We start from the raw sequence: 15,796 nt of genomic DNA on the forward strand, positions 1-15,796 counted from the left end.
TTCATAATTTTCCCAATGAGCTTTTTTAAACACTTTTTTTTAATAATTAATTTAATTCTTTATTTCAAGTTCAATCATTTTGATAACGAGTCGGCCAGTAATAATTATTCTTTGACATTATGACCAGCAACCGAATTAATACTCGTATATAAAACTTTTATGGAAAATTTCTTACGAATTGTGACACTTTTTTCTGACCTATGTCACTGAATTGAGCAATTCTGGTCCTCTTCTGGGTCATCCCGGACAAGCGCCTGGCTGAAGTCTGGTCGAAGCCAATGCTGAAGGTGATCCAACAATAATTCGTCAGTCACGGCCAGAGATTCATCAAGAGGCGTCGACTTAACAAAAGAAGTTATGGCTAAAGGGGGCAGATTATCAATTTCAGGGACTGTCTGAAAGTATATTCTCTCATTTTCCTCAGTTGCTCTTTTCAAATTGAGATTAATATTACCCTCCAATTTAGAGGCAGCCTGTGCAAGCGGTGCTAGTGACACTACATATCCCCAGTTCCTAGCAGCTGCAAGAGTAGCAAGCCCATCTTTCAAGCGTGCAATTTCTTCTGCAATCTCTTGTTTCTCATGCAAGTGAAGACTGAATCTATAAGAAGCTTCAGCATAGAACAGTGCATCTTTGAGGTGTACATGTGCAATCCATTTGATATCAAAGTAGCTATTGAGAGGTGGGAGGTCCAGGGTTACGGATGCTTGATGGTAGTAAAGATTTATTTGTCTAATATGCAAATTATAAAATGTTTATCATTTAATATTTAATATGCAAATTATAAAATGTTTAGAGAAACCATTAAACACAAAATAAAAACGATAAAAAAAATTAATTTACCTTTACATATTAATCCCTAAAATTTCCCTTACCTAGCAACCTCGGAACAAAGAGAATTAGGATAACCATTAGACACAAAGTTGCAAAAGAGGCATTCCTGAGCCTGAGCCAGCATCAGCCTCTCCAGCATGTATGCACATTCCACAGAGACATCCAGAGTGGATTGCCCTTTGGAAGCTTTGACAGAGATATTATTTCTCAGAAAAGCAAAGGCCCCTGCCGCTGCCTGGAACGCTATGGAAGCTTCCTTGACGCTCCGAGATGAAAGGGCGATTTGGCTGTGAATTGCTCCCAAGTTGAAAATGATGGCAGCTTTCTCCAAATATATGTTGTGCTCTGTGGCCTTCTGATTCTTCTTGAAGCTATCATACCAGGTGAAGCCTAGAGATATGAGGAACGTGGACTCCATGATGCAGAGGGCTCTGTAGTATTTCTGCAGCAGATCGCGACGGGCTTCCAGCGTGGCGCTCGACCCCTGCTCCACGTCATTGCGCATCTGTTTGATGTTGTTTAGATACTGTTCCATCGCTTTCGTCATCGCCAGGGACTTGTCGATGACGATGTAATCCCTCAAGGGTTGGTACAGGTCCAACGCCACTGTTTTCTTCTCACCCACCGCCAATGGCATCACCATCCCAACGGTCATTTTACATTTATTATTCACACCAATGAACGTATCGTAATTTCAACGCTATGTTTAATGTTGATGACGATAGGCACTTTATATGCCTCAATCGACGTTATCCAACCTCAACACGTCCATTCACCTCAAGTAAGCTCTACTCTCTTTACTTTTCTAAAAGGGGCATCCCATTTTTGTTGGTTATTTGGGGGCATTTCGGGTTGTAGATTTTAAAAATATTTTGAAATCCGAAATATTTTGAAATTCGATAATAAATTTATGTGACTTTGTTATTAACATAAAATTTTAAAACGGCTTGGAGTATGCCGTAAAACTGCTTCTGCTTGGCTAAGAGCTCGTCTTCCTCGGACGTAAGGAAACAGGTTAACGGCCCAAGACCCAGAGGCATCTGGCAGGAGTGAAAGCCTGCTCCCTTACGGACCACCAGCGGGTTATTGCAGGTGGCGTGGTTTTCCTTGATAACAGTGATGAGTCAAACCGACATTCGCGGATAGCAGCCAGAGATGGTTGTCCTCACTGTTGGTTTGACACCTGAGTTTGATAGGTTTTGCCACCTTCGGAAAAAAAAAAAAACATAAAATTTTAAAATATTTTTAAAACCTACCATTGCAAATTTATAATCTTATTTTTATTCCATACTCGATCAATTGTCCTTTTTATAACAACATAGACCGATATAATTATAATTATGACTTCACTGATAACTTATTATAATTAATCGTCATTGATTATATTTGATTGTATATGAGTATGACCATGGTTGAATATATTCACTATCATTTTCCGGTGAACATATTTAGTTGATAAGTTAGACTACATTTATATGCTTGGAAGTAGTTGGGTATCGTTTGACTTTGTTGATTATGGCTATTTATCGTTTATGATGTTTGATTATGATAAAATATTTAGTTGATAAGTTAGACTACATTTATATGTTTGGAAGTAGTTGGTATCGTTTGACTTTGTTGATTATGGCTATTTATCGTTTATGATGTTTGATTATGATAAAATATATTTTGTTATTGTGATTTATCTTTTGTTATTATTGGTTAGATTTGACCATAATCAATTATGTGTTAGTTTAAAATAATATTTTTTTCATGGTGATATATTAATTGTAAGGAGTTGTTTATATGTGTGACTTTTTGGTGTTGAAACGAGAATTTAGAGGGGGAATGTACTGAAGTATTTAAGGTGCATCTATAATTGTAAATTGATGGAGTATACATTATTGAATTATATTGAATTAAAATAAATAAATTTTATTTAATGAATATTTGTATAACTTGCTAAAAATCATATTTTTCTAATAGTGATATTAATTTAGTACTTAAATGAACATAAATTCATGAATCTATCATGTGCAAAGAAAGATCCGTCTTTTCGCTAAAAATATTTTTTTAAATAATAAAACTTTGAAGAATAGTTTCATATATATATATATATATATATATATCAAAGATCTGTTTCTTTGCTGAAAATATTTTTCTAAATAATAAAACTTTGAAGAATAGTTTCCATATATATATATATATATATATATATATATATATATAATCATGTTTTAACTCTAGGTTGAACATAGAAGGAATTTCACATTTCTAGATCTATAATGTTCTAATATGTATCAATTTCATTGAGATACAAATCTTTTTAACATTTTTTAATTTATAAAAAAAATAATGTGTGTTATTGAGCTAAAAGACACTCAACTTTATATAAAGATAAAGAATTTAAAGGGAAAAAATAAAAATAAAGTATTCCATAATAAGTATTCTCTATCTCATAGTATGAGGGAGATGTTCCTTCAATATTTAAATAGTAATAATATAAATAATCAAGTTTGAGGAAATATATATATATATATATATAATCTGGAGTTGACATGCCTCATTCAAGAAAATATTAATTAAAAAAATATTTAAATGTGCATTACAAATAAATTATTTCACTTTGAGCGAGGGAGACCTTTCTTATTGCGTTGAAAGACATTTTGGCAAAGAAAGATGTGTAATCCAAAAAATATAATGGAAAAATATATATAATATAAGATATTATTCAAAGTTTAGGATAAAGTTGTGATATTTACAAAGAAATTATTAACAAAAATATATTATTTAATGCTTAGCATGAAATTGACATGTGGTATTTAAAAATAAATTAGTAATAAAAAATATTAACATATATATTTGATATAAAATTATTTTGATTAAGATGGACATTGGAATATTTTGTTATTGGTTAACCATGAAATATTATTGTTAAAAATATAAGGAATGATATATCTACCAATGCTTCATTATATCACAAGTATTGTAGTGAAACTTAGTCCCTGCCACTTAAATGCAAATTATGCTTTCATAAAAATTGCAAATAGATATATGAAATGGAAAAATTAATTGCCAATTAAGGAGAAAGTTCTTGCATAAATTTTGGTAGTTCGTAATCACTAGTAAGTTTGCACATTTACATTTTTACCCATACTTGTTAAAGTGTTAAAGAACAAATAAATAATTTACAGTAACTCTATATTTATTTACATCTTCTTCCTATCTATTTTTTATGCAAATATTTGCTTAAATTATGGTGGGCCGTAACTAGCAGTAAATATAATATTTAAGTGAGTATTAGCAATTTTCAAATATTTTAATTTTGATTAGTTTTCTTAACAATGAAAATTCACTTCACAAATATATAAATTCATGGCATAAATAATGCAACTCGATCCAAAAATTATGGCCAAAAAATTTGATGCGATTATCCACACACAAAGGCTATAATAAGACTTTCAAGTTATGGTCCAATCAAATGTTTGAAAAATCATTTTTGTAATAATATTGAAAAATAAACATTTGTTTTTCAAAGTTAAATATCATAAGTTGCATTGGTTAATGCTAAACTAATAGTGGTCAACAAGCAAATTTATTGCTAGAGTCCTCCCTTGGCAAAGGACTAATAAGAATTTTTAGGCCTAAATAGAAAAATAATATCGACTATAATAAAAAATAAAAATGAATATGCATGGTTAATTAGTTTTAACTAAAAACAATATAAAATATAAATAATCTCAAACTCACTATTATCACTCAATTTGTTGTTCATATAACAACTTAATATGGTGAAAATATTTCACTCACTTTAAGTCATAAATAAAATAATTTATGTTAACTAATTTATTTCTATATCAACTTCCTATGTCTCTATATATAGAAAGAAAATGTATAAAAAAATATTTTAGTGTTATATATAGTAAAATATTTAATATCCAAAGGAAAAAAAATTAGAAGTTAAAAATAAAATAAAAAAATATGAAATATTTCCTAACAATAAGAGGAAAATGTGTAATCCATCCAATTCTTAATATAAAATTAATGTATTATCTAAAAATATTCATAATATTCATAATAATAAATGAATTTGGATCATCAATAAAATGTATTAATAACAAAATAACAATTTTAAAAGTGGACAATATAGTTCATAGATAAAATCTCTCTCTCTCTCTCTCTCTCTCTCTCTCTATATATATATATATATATATATATATATATTGAAAAACATAAATTTTATGGTTACGCATTTATGTAGACTCACTCTTTTATAATTTGGTCCCTTTTAAGGTATTATTTTTGGGTCAATTTTCCCTATTATCTAACAAAGATTTTTTGGACTTACAAATTTATGTACTCTATATAGCATTCAAAATACAATTTGATTTTACTTTCAATTTTAACAATCAAATTTTTATTTCTTTTTATATTTTTATATCCATTACAAGTCAACTCAATATTAGGCATTGAAGGAATTACACAATAATAATTCTTTTATTTTCAATTATTTTATTTATGTTTTTTCTCTATATATGATGATGACAACAATGATGGTTAACATTCACTAGGATGGAATATGGTCTATAGGACCTTAAGGAGGCAAGAGATTACTCAAAAGCATTTGTAATTTTATTTCTATGTTTGAAAAAAGTTAAAAGAAGCATTTGAATATGACCATAATTTTGTTGAGTTAAAAGATCTAGAAGGTTGGTAGTGTGACAAATATTTTGAAATTTAGTTGTATAAGCTAAACAATTTCATCCCATAGTGTATTGGGAAGTGACTAACATCTAGTTTAGTTTCATTGTGGAGTTAAGGAGATTTTTTTCTTCTTCTTCACACTACTCAAGATAGCATGAGATGGTGCAAGATAGTGCTACATAATTATGACTTGTTAACTGCAATGGAAACCTTGAAAAACATAAATATGGTCCTTAAAAATAGTTATTAGAGGTACTTACACAAATTTTTAGGACATCATGCAAAATATAACATGTATATCTAATATGAGTATAAGCTAAACATTTCCATCCCATGGCGTATTGGGAACTGACCAATGTCTAGTTTCATTATGGACTGAGGAGAATTTATTCTTATTTTCTTCTTTACACTACTCAAGATAGCTTTGTGTTGGTGCAAGATAATGCTACATAATTATGACTTGTTAGTTTCAATGGAAATTTGGAAAAACGGAAAATATATCACTAAAATAATTATTAGAGGTACTTACACAACTTTTTAGGACATCATGTAAAAGGATGATAGATAGAGAATCAAATTAATTGCTTGAATATATAACTTTAGAAAATTGGTGTAACTTAAAAAAGGGTGTTTCTAAGATTGGTAGGTTATTTTTTTTCTCTAAAACATATCGTGTAGATCTAATTTGAGTATAAGCTAAACAATTTCATCCCATGTTGTATTGGAAATTGACCATTGTCTAGTTTCACTGTGGAGTTGAGGATAATTTGTTCTTGTTTTCTTCTTTACACTACACAAGATAGCTTTGGGATGGTACAAGATAATGCTACATAATTGTGGCTTGTTAGCTACAATAGAAGTATGGAAATATACAAATAACAACCACTAAAAATAACTATTAGAAGTACTTACACAAATTTTTAGGATGTCATGTAAAAGGATGAAACATAGATAATCAAATTAACTTTGTGAATATATAATTTAGAAAATTGGGGTAACTTAAAAAGGGTCTTCATCTAAGATTGCTACGTTATTTTTTCTCTAAAACGTAATGCGTATTTTTAATCTGAGTATAAGCTAAACAATTTCATCTCATGGTGCATTGGGAACTGACCAATGTCCATTTTCACTATGGAGTTGAGGAGAATTTTGTTATGCAACCAACTCACAAAACTGAAGAAAAGATAGATCAACGACTTGAGAAATAGGCGCTTCGAGGGGGATGTAGGAATTTACAGGGTAAGTTCCTCAGAAAGAATACCAAGAGGACACCGCTCACAACCAGATCTCAAATCAATACACCAGTATTTTTGACGTGGTTAAAACCCTCAGAGTGCAAGGAGGGAAACAGTCCACGGCCTGTCCCAACGTGGGTACAGACAATTTATTAATCAAAGAATGAAAATTTACATAAGCTTCTCTCATGCACGGATTACCCGAACAATGACCCTCCATGCGCTTTAAATAGAACTCATGGACCAATCGGGTGTCAAGCCACGGATCAAGTGTCGGTAATACCGAGGTGAGAGTGAACCGTCGGATCACTACATATCGTGACCGTCGGATTGTAAGTTACAAAATGTACAACGGTAAAGAAACACACTTTACCTAACTCTAACCTAACTCTATACTAGACCAAGTTGAACTTAACTATATCCTATGTGTCGGAATATCCTAACATCCCCCCTTAAGAACAACTTGGGATAGGATTGAAGGATTTACAAATATGACACAATAGGAGAAGGAAGGAGGCACTAGAGCCTATCCCCCCTTAGTGACAACTTCCTGAACTCCAAGCATATATCGAAGTTTAGTGAACTTCGCCTCTGTGAGAGCCTTTGTGAAGATGTCTGCAACCTGATCATCTGTTGGACAATATTGCACTTCAAGAACATGGTCATGAATGAGCTTTCTGATGAAGTGCATGTGTAGTTCAATGTGTTTGCTGCGCTGATGCTGGACTGGATCTTTGCATAGCTGAATGGCACTTTGATTATCACACCAAAGTGTGGTTGGATGCTGCTGCTCAAAGCCAAACTCTGATAGGATCTGACGAAGCCACAAGGCTTCCTTACTAGCTTCCACGGCACCACGATACTCTGCTTCTGCTGACGAAAGAGAAATGGCAGCCTGTTTCTTACAAGCCCATGTAATAGGTCCTGAACCAAGAGTGAAGACATAACCGGCAGTAGACTTCCGATCATCAAGGTCACCAGCCCAATCAGAATCAGTGAAACCAACTAACAGAGGAGCTGCTTTGGCACTGTAATGAATCCCAAACTGTACTGTACCTCGAACATAACGAAGTATTCTTTTAGCTGCTTTCCAATGACTTTCACGGGGGTTTTGCATAAAACGAGCAACAAGGCCAACAGCAAAGGAAAGATCAGGACGAGTATGGGTTAAATACAAGAGTTTTCCGACAAGTTGACGGTATAAGGTAGCATCAACTTCAGGAGAAGTACAAGAGACTGAAAGTTTGACTCCAGACTGAAAGGGAGAAGGGGCTGGCTTACAGTCTTCCATGTGAAAATGACGAAGAATATCACAAGCATACTTGGACTGGGAAAGGAAAATACCCTCTTGGGATTGCAAGACTTGAAGACCGAGAAAATAGTGTAAGTGTCCTAAGTCTGTCATTTCAAATTTCTTTTTAAGGCTGGACTTCACATGGTTTATAAGGTTGGGATCACTACCAGTAAGAATAAGATCATCAACATAAAGAACAAGGATGATGAGAGAGTTGCCCACTTTCTTGGTGTAGACAGTATTGTCAGAATGACACCTAGAAAAGCCAGATTCTAAAAGAAAGCTATCCATTTTGGCATACCAAGCTCGAGGAGCTTGCTTGAGGCCATAAAGGGATTTCTTAAGTCGACAAACGAGGCTGGAGTCTGTTTGTATGAAGCCAATGGGTTGTTCCATATAGATTTCTTCCTGCAAGTCCCCATGCAAGAAGGCAGATTTAACATCCATTTGATGGACTTCCCATTTTAAAGAGGCAGCAAGGGAAAGAACAAGGCGGATAGAGTTCATTTTGGCAACTGGAGAGAAGGTTTCAGTGTAGTCAATGCCTTCAACCTGTGAAAAGCCCTTAGCAACTAGACGAGCTTTATGTTTATCAACTTTCCCATCTGGTCCATACTTGGTTCTGTAAACCCATTTGCATCTAACAAGTTTGCGTCCCTTTGGTAGAGGAACAAGATCCCATGTATCATTTGTCATCAATGAATGATATTCTTCATTCATAGCTGTTTCCCAATGTGGATGGCCTGAAGCTTCTGCAAAAGTGTCAGGATCATGATTTACTGGAGCTTGAGCCAGTAAAGAAGAGGCTCTTTCAAACTGAGAACGTGTACGTCGCTGATCTGTAGGATCACCGGCAAGATCACCTGCTGCATCCCGAGTAGCACGGACCCATCTTGGAAGTTGAGGATCCTGAGAAGGTGGGGAAGGATTATCATCCTCGCTTTCATCATCAGAAGAAGAAATGTTTTCAAAGATAGAAGAGATAGGAAGAGGTGGCACATCCGCCGGACTAGGCTCGCAGGCCGATTTATTTTCATCAAATTTTACATCTCTTCTAATGATAACATTTTTGGACTTAAATGGAATAAGTCTATAACCTTTTACATCTTCAGAATATCCAACAAAAGTACATTTCTCACTCTTAGGTTCTAAGGCTTTATGCTTTTCATCTGGAATATGGGCCCATGCTTCACTTCCAAACACACGAAAGTGACTTACATCTGGTTTAATGGAACTCCAAGCTTCTTCTGGAGTGATATTCTCTAGAACCTTAGTAGGAGTGCGATTGATTATATAATTTGCACAATTAATTGCTTCGGCCCAAAAACTAAGACTGAGTCCTTTAGATTGCAGCATACAATTAGCCATTTCCTTTAAGGTGCGATTTTTCCTTTCAGCTACACCATTTTGTTGTGGAGTGTATGGAACAGTATGTTGCATTTGAATTCCATTTTCGGTGCAAAAGTTGATGAATGCATTTTTAACATATTCTCCACCATTATCAGTTCTTAGCTTAAGAATTTGATGTCCAGATTGTTTTTCAACAAATGCTTTGAAGGCCAAAAAGGTGGTAAATACTTCGCTCTTGAGTTTTAAGAAGTATACCCAAGTGCGTCTGGAGAAATCATCAATGAAAGTTAAGAAGTACTTGCAGCCAGAGAATGAAGCAACAGGAAGAGGACCACATAAATCACTGTGCACAAGCTGTAAAGGGGCTGAGGCGTGCCAAGAGGCACGTTTGTCAAAACTGTCCCGATGATGTTTTCCGAGTACACATCCGGAACAAACACCATCTTTGCAAGATACCATAGGAAGACCTGTCACCATATTTTCTTTACATAGATGCTGAAGGGAGCGATAGTTTAAGTGACCAAACCGCTCATGCCAAAGTTTGCTCACTTCATCATTATGAGCAACAAATACTGAGGGAAGATGGGATGACCCAAAGTTGTGAAACTTATACAACCTTTTGGAATCATCAGCAAGACCAGTAGCTAGAATCTGTTTAGGATCTTTTAGATCCTTGATTACAACATCATGAGGTGAAAATTCAACAATTTTACCTTCACCTGAATGAGTTATCTGATAGACAGATAGAAGGTTGCAGGATAAGTTTGGAACACATAATACATCATTGAACTGACCATTGTCTAGATGAACAGTTCCAGTCCCTACAACATTAAGAGATCTATCATCACCAACATATATATTTTTGGTGTTACAATCATTTAAAGAAGAAAACATGGCTTGGTTTTTGGCCATGTGACAAGAGGCTCCAGAATCAATGAGCCACTCATGAGAATGAGAAGAAGAAGAAGATACATTTAATGCATAACCAGACTGAGATGATTGACGATGACATGCAGAAAGTGCCGTTCCGGAAGTTGAAGTTGAAGTAGGCTCCAGATGGATGTTATGTTTCTTCATTGCGGCTTCCAAGGCTTCCATCTTCTTAAAGCATTTAGATTCTAAGTGGCCATCTCGATTACAAAAGTTACAATGTCTGTCAGTCTTCTTCCATTTGTTTTTATTGGTCTTGTCATTTTGCTGAAATGATCTTTCATCTTGAGGCTGAGTTGGTTTAGGACCATTCCTTTGAGGATAAGACTTCTTAGGATTCTTTGAATTTGGTTGCTGCTGGGCGGCTAACGCTTTCGAGGAAGAGTTTCCAAGATTAAGAAGACCAAGGTGTAAGAGTTTTTCTTGTTCTCTTATTAAGGAATCACAAAAGGAGTCAAAGGAAGGGGGCTTGTAGTCTTTGCCTTGACAAATGAAAGCTTCCCTGGTAGAATGGAAAGTGGAAACAAATACAGAGTAGGCTGGTCCCAACTTAGTAAGGATGGAATAAATAAGGTTACCATCTTCTTTCTTAACTTTAACACCTTCCAAGAGATATCTAAGGGTCTTGAATTTGGACAAGAAATCTTCAATGCAAGAAAAATTATTAGGATCCAAAGTAAGCAACTCATTCTCAAGTTGATGGGCTCTAATTTCATTTTTAATCCCAAAAACTTTAGCAAGTTTTTCTAATGCTTCATGAGGAGTTTCAATTTCTGCAATGTGGAATCTAAGATCAGGAGAAACAGACATTCCTATCAAACCACGTGCTTGATCTTGTCTATTTTCCCATTTTTCGGCCTTGTCTTCATCTTTGGGTTTCTTCTCTTGGTCTGTGGCTATTCTGAAGAGACCTTTACTTCTAAGTAAATCTCCCATGTAGGCTACCCATTGGAAGTAGTTAGTGCTGTCAAGAATGACTTGGCATGGACTTTCCATTTTTTGAAAAACAACTGAAGCTGAAGATGCTGAAAGTAAGTGGTCCAATGGATAGATCTCGAAAAAATAGGCGGTTTTAAAAAAAACGGCTCTGAAAAAGGCTTCCGGATGAAGAAGTTATGGCTTTTTGAAAAAAATTTGTTGACGTTGCCGGCAAAGTGCGCGAATGTGCGGGAATGAAAAAATCCGCCCCCACAAAATGGAGACTTGAACCCAAGACCTCTACTCTCTTAAAAGGTCTTTGAACCAATTGATCTATACAAAATATTTGAGAGAGAGAGAGAGAGAGGGGGGGGGGGGGGCTCGATTTGCGTGCTTGCCTTGGGAAGACTCTTTTCCCCTACAAAACACAAAACACAAAACCCAACACGAATATCCAAAGAAAAACGAACCTTACGGCTCGAAGTTAGCTTTAGCCAAAAAACTAGAAATTTAAAAAAAAATCTCAAAGTTAGCTTTTAGCCGAAAAACTAAATATTTTTCTCAATGTTTCTGATTTTCCGAGATCACACTAAGGTGCAGGGAAAAGAGCATACGCATGAGAAAAATCCTTTCTTTCTGTTTCTGATTTGCCCAGATCGCACAGAGTCGCAGGGCAAAGAGCATACGCAGAAATGAAAGGTATAGATCCGGAAAAAAAAAAGGCTAAATAAACCGAAACCGAAATAAGCAGAGAGAAAATGACAGTAAACTGCAAAAAAAACACTGTATACCTCCCGATCTGAAAAATGACGCAGCTAGGGCTACCGGAAACCTTTTCGCGTGAAACGAAAGGGGTTCCTCACTGAAACAGATGCTCCGAACGCAACAGAGCAGTCCTCTCGGCCCGAAAGCAGTCAGAAACAGCAGATCTAGGAAACGACAGCCGCATGCAGTTCTACCGGCTTCAGATTTGGATCACCAACGGACGCGGCCCTCAAATAGCTCCGATACCATGTAGGAATTTACAGGGTAAGTTCCTCAGAAAGAATACCAAGAGGACACCGCTCACAACCAGATCTCAAATCAATACACCAGTATTTTTGACGTGGTTAAAACCCTCAGAGTGCAAGGAGGGAAACAGTCCACGGCCTGTCCCAACGTGGGTACAGACAATTTATTAATCAAAGAATGAAAATTTACATAAGCTTCTCTCATGCACGGATTACCCGAACAATGACCCTCCATGCGCTTTAAATAGAACTCATGGACCAATCAGGTGTCAAGCCACGGATCAAGTGTCGGTAATACCGAGGTGAGAGTGAACCGTCGGATCACTACATATCGTGACCGTCGGATTGTAAGTTACAAAATGTACAACGGTAAAGAAACACACTTTACCTAACTCTAACCTAACTCTATACTAGACCAAGTTGAACTTAACTATATCCTATGTGTCGGAATATCCTAACAGGGGAAACCTCCTTTACATCACATAAATGGACAATTCTTGGACAATACAAATGAGTAGACCTCCTTGGTATATATAGGAGTCTAAGGGGTCACAATATAATCAGATCATACATAATAATATTAATGTAAGGGCACAACAATAATAGTGGGCTTCTATGGGGAACAACAATAACAATATGGGGGATATATGGGTATAATAATAACAATATTGAACTACACTAACAATAACAATAAGGGGGCTACACTAGTATTATAGGGACCTAACATGCCCCTCTCCTTTAAAAAATTGTTGTCCTCAACACTTGAGTAGTTCTGGATGCTTCTATATAAAATTCTCATCCTCCCATGTGGAATCTTCAGCAGGCAAGTTCTTCCACTTAATGAGATACTTTGAAATTAATTGATTTTGCAACTGTCAGGTTCTTGTTTCTGTGAATGCTTCAAGCTCAAATATGATTTTTCGTTCTTCCTCAAGTTTTGGCAATAGTGTTTGAATTGGGAGCTTGTCACTAATAACCTTTTTTAAACATGAAACATGGAAAACTGGGTGCAATCGGGATTTTATAGGAAAATCTAATTTGTATGCCTTAGTGCCAATCTTTTGCAACACGTTGTAAGTTACCTAGTCACCTACATCAAAACTTCTTTCACTATGATGATGATCTTCCTATTGTTTCATTCATTCTACACCAGAGTGAGGTTATCCTTTAATAGTTGTAGAACTTATTTTTGAGCTCGATGTGATATTCCACTACTTGAACCTTAGAATTATCTCTTAAAGATGATGTGATGGATGGCGGATGATACCCATAAAGTGAAATGAATGGGTTCATTTTTGCTGCAGTATGGAAGGAAGTGTTATACCACCATTCAGCAAGAGGTAACCACTTGACCCATTGTGTTTTTTTATCAGATACAAAGAAATGAAGATATACTTCCAAACATTTGTTCACTATTTTAGTTTTCCCATCAGATTAAGGGTGATAAGATGAGCTATGAGCTAATTGAATACCAAGGAAAGAAAATAATTACGTCCAAAATTTTCTGGTGAAAATGGCATCTCTGTCACTTACAATCATCTTTGGGTTTCCATGTAAATTTTGAATTGTTTCCATAAATTGCAAGAAATTGTATTGGCTTTAAAAGGATGATATAATGCACAAAAGTTTGCATATTTGGTAAGTCTATCAACTACCACAATGATGACACTCTTTCCTTCAGACTTGGGTAAACCTATGATAAAACCCATTGAGACCTCCTCCCAATGCTCACTTGGAATGGCTAAAGGTTGTAACAAACTTAGGGTCTTAATTATCTCAACTTTATTTTGTTAGAAAACCATACATTCTTCCACAAACTTCTGAATATCAGATTTAAGGCCATCCCAAAAAAAATCCTTCTTGACCCTGTGGTAAGTTTTTAAAAATCTTGAGTGCCCTTCTAAGGGGCAGGTGTACATTCCAAAAGAATCTTTTGTTTGAGTTGAGAATTATTACAAATATATAAGCGATCTTTGTACCATAATGAATCATTTTTCCATATAAATGTATCAGATGTACTAGGATCTTCCTACAACTTTTGAATGAGTGCCGACACCTCTTTGTCATTCTTCCATTCATCCCTTGCTTCAGTTATCCAATCGGGTTGGATAATAGAAATGGCACAAAGTAATGCTTCCACATCCTCATCCTTTCTTGAGAGTGCATCTACAACAACATTTTTCTTCCCTTTTTTGTAGATGATTTCAAAGTCATAACCCAACATCTTTGTGACCCATTTTTGTTGCTCTTCTGAAGATAATATTTGTTCCAAGACATATTTAAGACTATCATGATTTTTTTTACCTTTAAGTGTCTATCCATTATGTAAGGTTGTCATTTCTTTAATGCATGTACTATTGCCAACATTTCCTTCCCATAAATAGCTTTGTGTAAATATTTTCCCTTGATTGGACAACTTTCAAAAGAAATGGGTCTTCCTTCTTGCATTAAAACAACACCAATTCCATTTCCTGAGGCATCACATTCCACAATAAAGGTTTTCGTGAAGTTTGGCATAGTTAAGACCGATACTTGGCACATTGCCTTTTTAAGATGTTCAAAGGCCTTAGTTGTTAACAATGTAAACTTTGAAACGGGAACTGATACTATTACCCATTTCGTAGAGATAGCAAAAAAATGACCCGATTTTCAAAAGTGGTGATGCAAAACACACGTTTTTTTTAGAACATAGTTTTTGGAACTTTAATTTTTTTCATGTGCATTAAGTTTTAGAATGGTAGTGATTTTCATGTTGATTTTAAAAAGTGAGTATTCTGCATCACACCCTTTTTTTAAAAGACCTATTTTTTGACTTTAAATTTTCTAGTGTATGAAATGTAAATAATTATTTTCTAAATTTGATAGTTTTTGAAGTGGTCATTTTATTCATATTTTCTTGTTCTCTATCTTAATTTTTTTTTTAGTGCGGTTTTTATTGTTTTGCGTTTTTAAATTAGAAAGTCGATAGTTTGAATTTTAGAAAATCTACATATTTATACATCCTTAATTAATTTTTCAATCCACATGAAATAATTGTTTATAAAAAACAACATTTTTTAACAATGAACATAAAAATAACCATTTTTAACATAAATATAACAAAAAAACTAAACGTTTTGATAATTTTTTGCTAGAATTAACATGTCAAAATCACAATTTTTATACAAAAATATTAACTAAAAATGGTCAAATAATAGTTTTTTTTATGAATTTCATGTCAAAAAAATAATAATAACAACTTTTTTTTCAAAAAATAATAATTAACTTAAAAATCAATGTGAAAATCACAAATTACAAATATTGAACACATAACAACTTTAATTCATTGATTATTCTTTTCATGAAATGTCAGAGTCAAAACATTGCAAAGCTTGATTTCCAGGTATAACTTAAATTTAATCAACAATGTCACGTAATCCAAACTCTTCGTCCTCTAGAGTTTTATCATTGTCATCTTCCACAATATTTTCTGCTTCCTTTTGCGCAATTTCCTCTTCTAATGGGTCTTTGATGTCTGCAAATCTCCCAATATATGTCTTTCC

The 15,796-nt window shown here is 34.5% G+C and overlaps 1 pseudogene; it reads right to left on the reverse strand.

Moving 5' to 3' along the window:
• Window positions 1–203: 203 nt before the first annotated feature.
• LOC149153576 (vacuolar-sorting protein BRO1 pseudogene) lies at window positions 204–1,489 on the reverse strand (annotated as a pseudogene).
• Between the last annotated feature and the right edge of the window lie 14,307 nt (window positions 1,490–15,796).

The sequence above is a fragment of the Pinus tabuliformis genome, chromosome 9 (assembly GCF_031772625.1).
Source record: "Pinus tabuliformis cultivar Carrire ecotype Pingquan chromosome 9, CPIR1, whole genome shotgun sequence".
NCBI classification, from domain to species: domain Eukaryota; kingdom Viridiplantae; phylum Streptophyta; class Pinopsida; order Pinales; family Pinaceae; genus Pinus; species Pinus tabuliformis.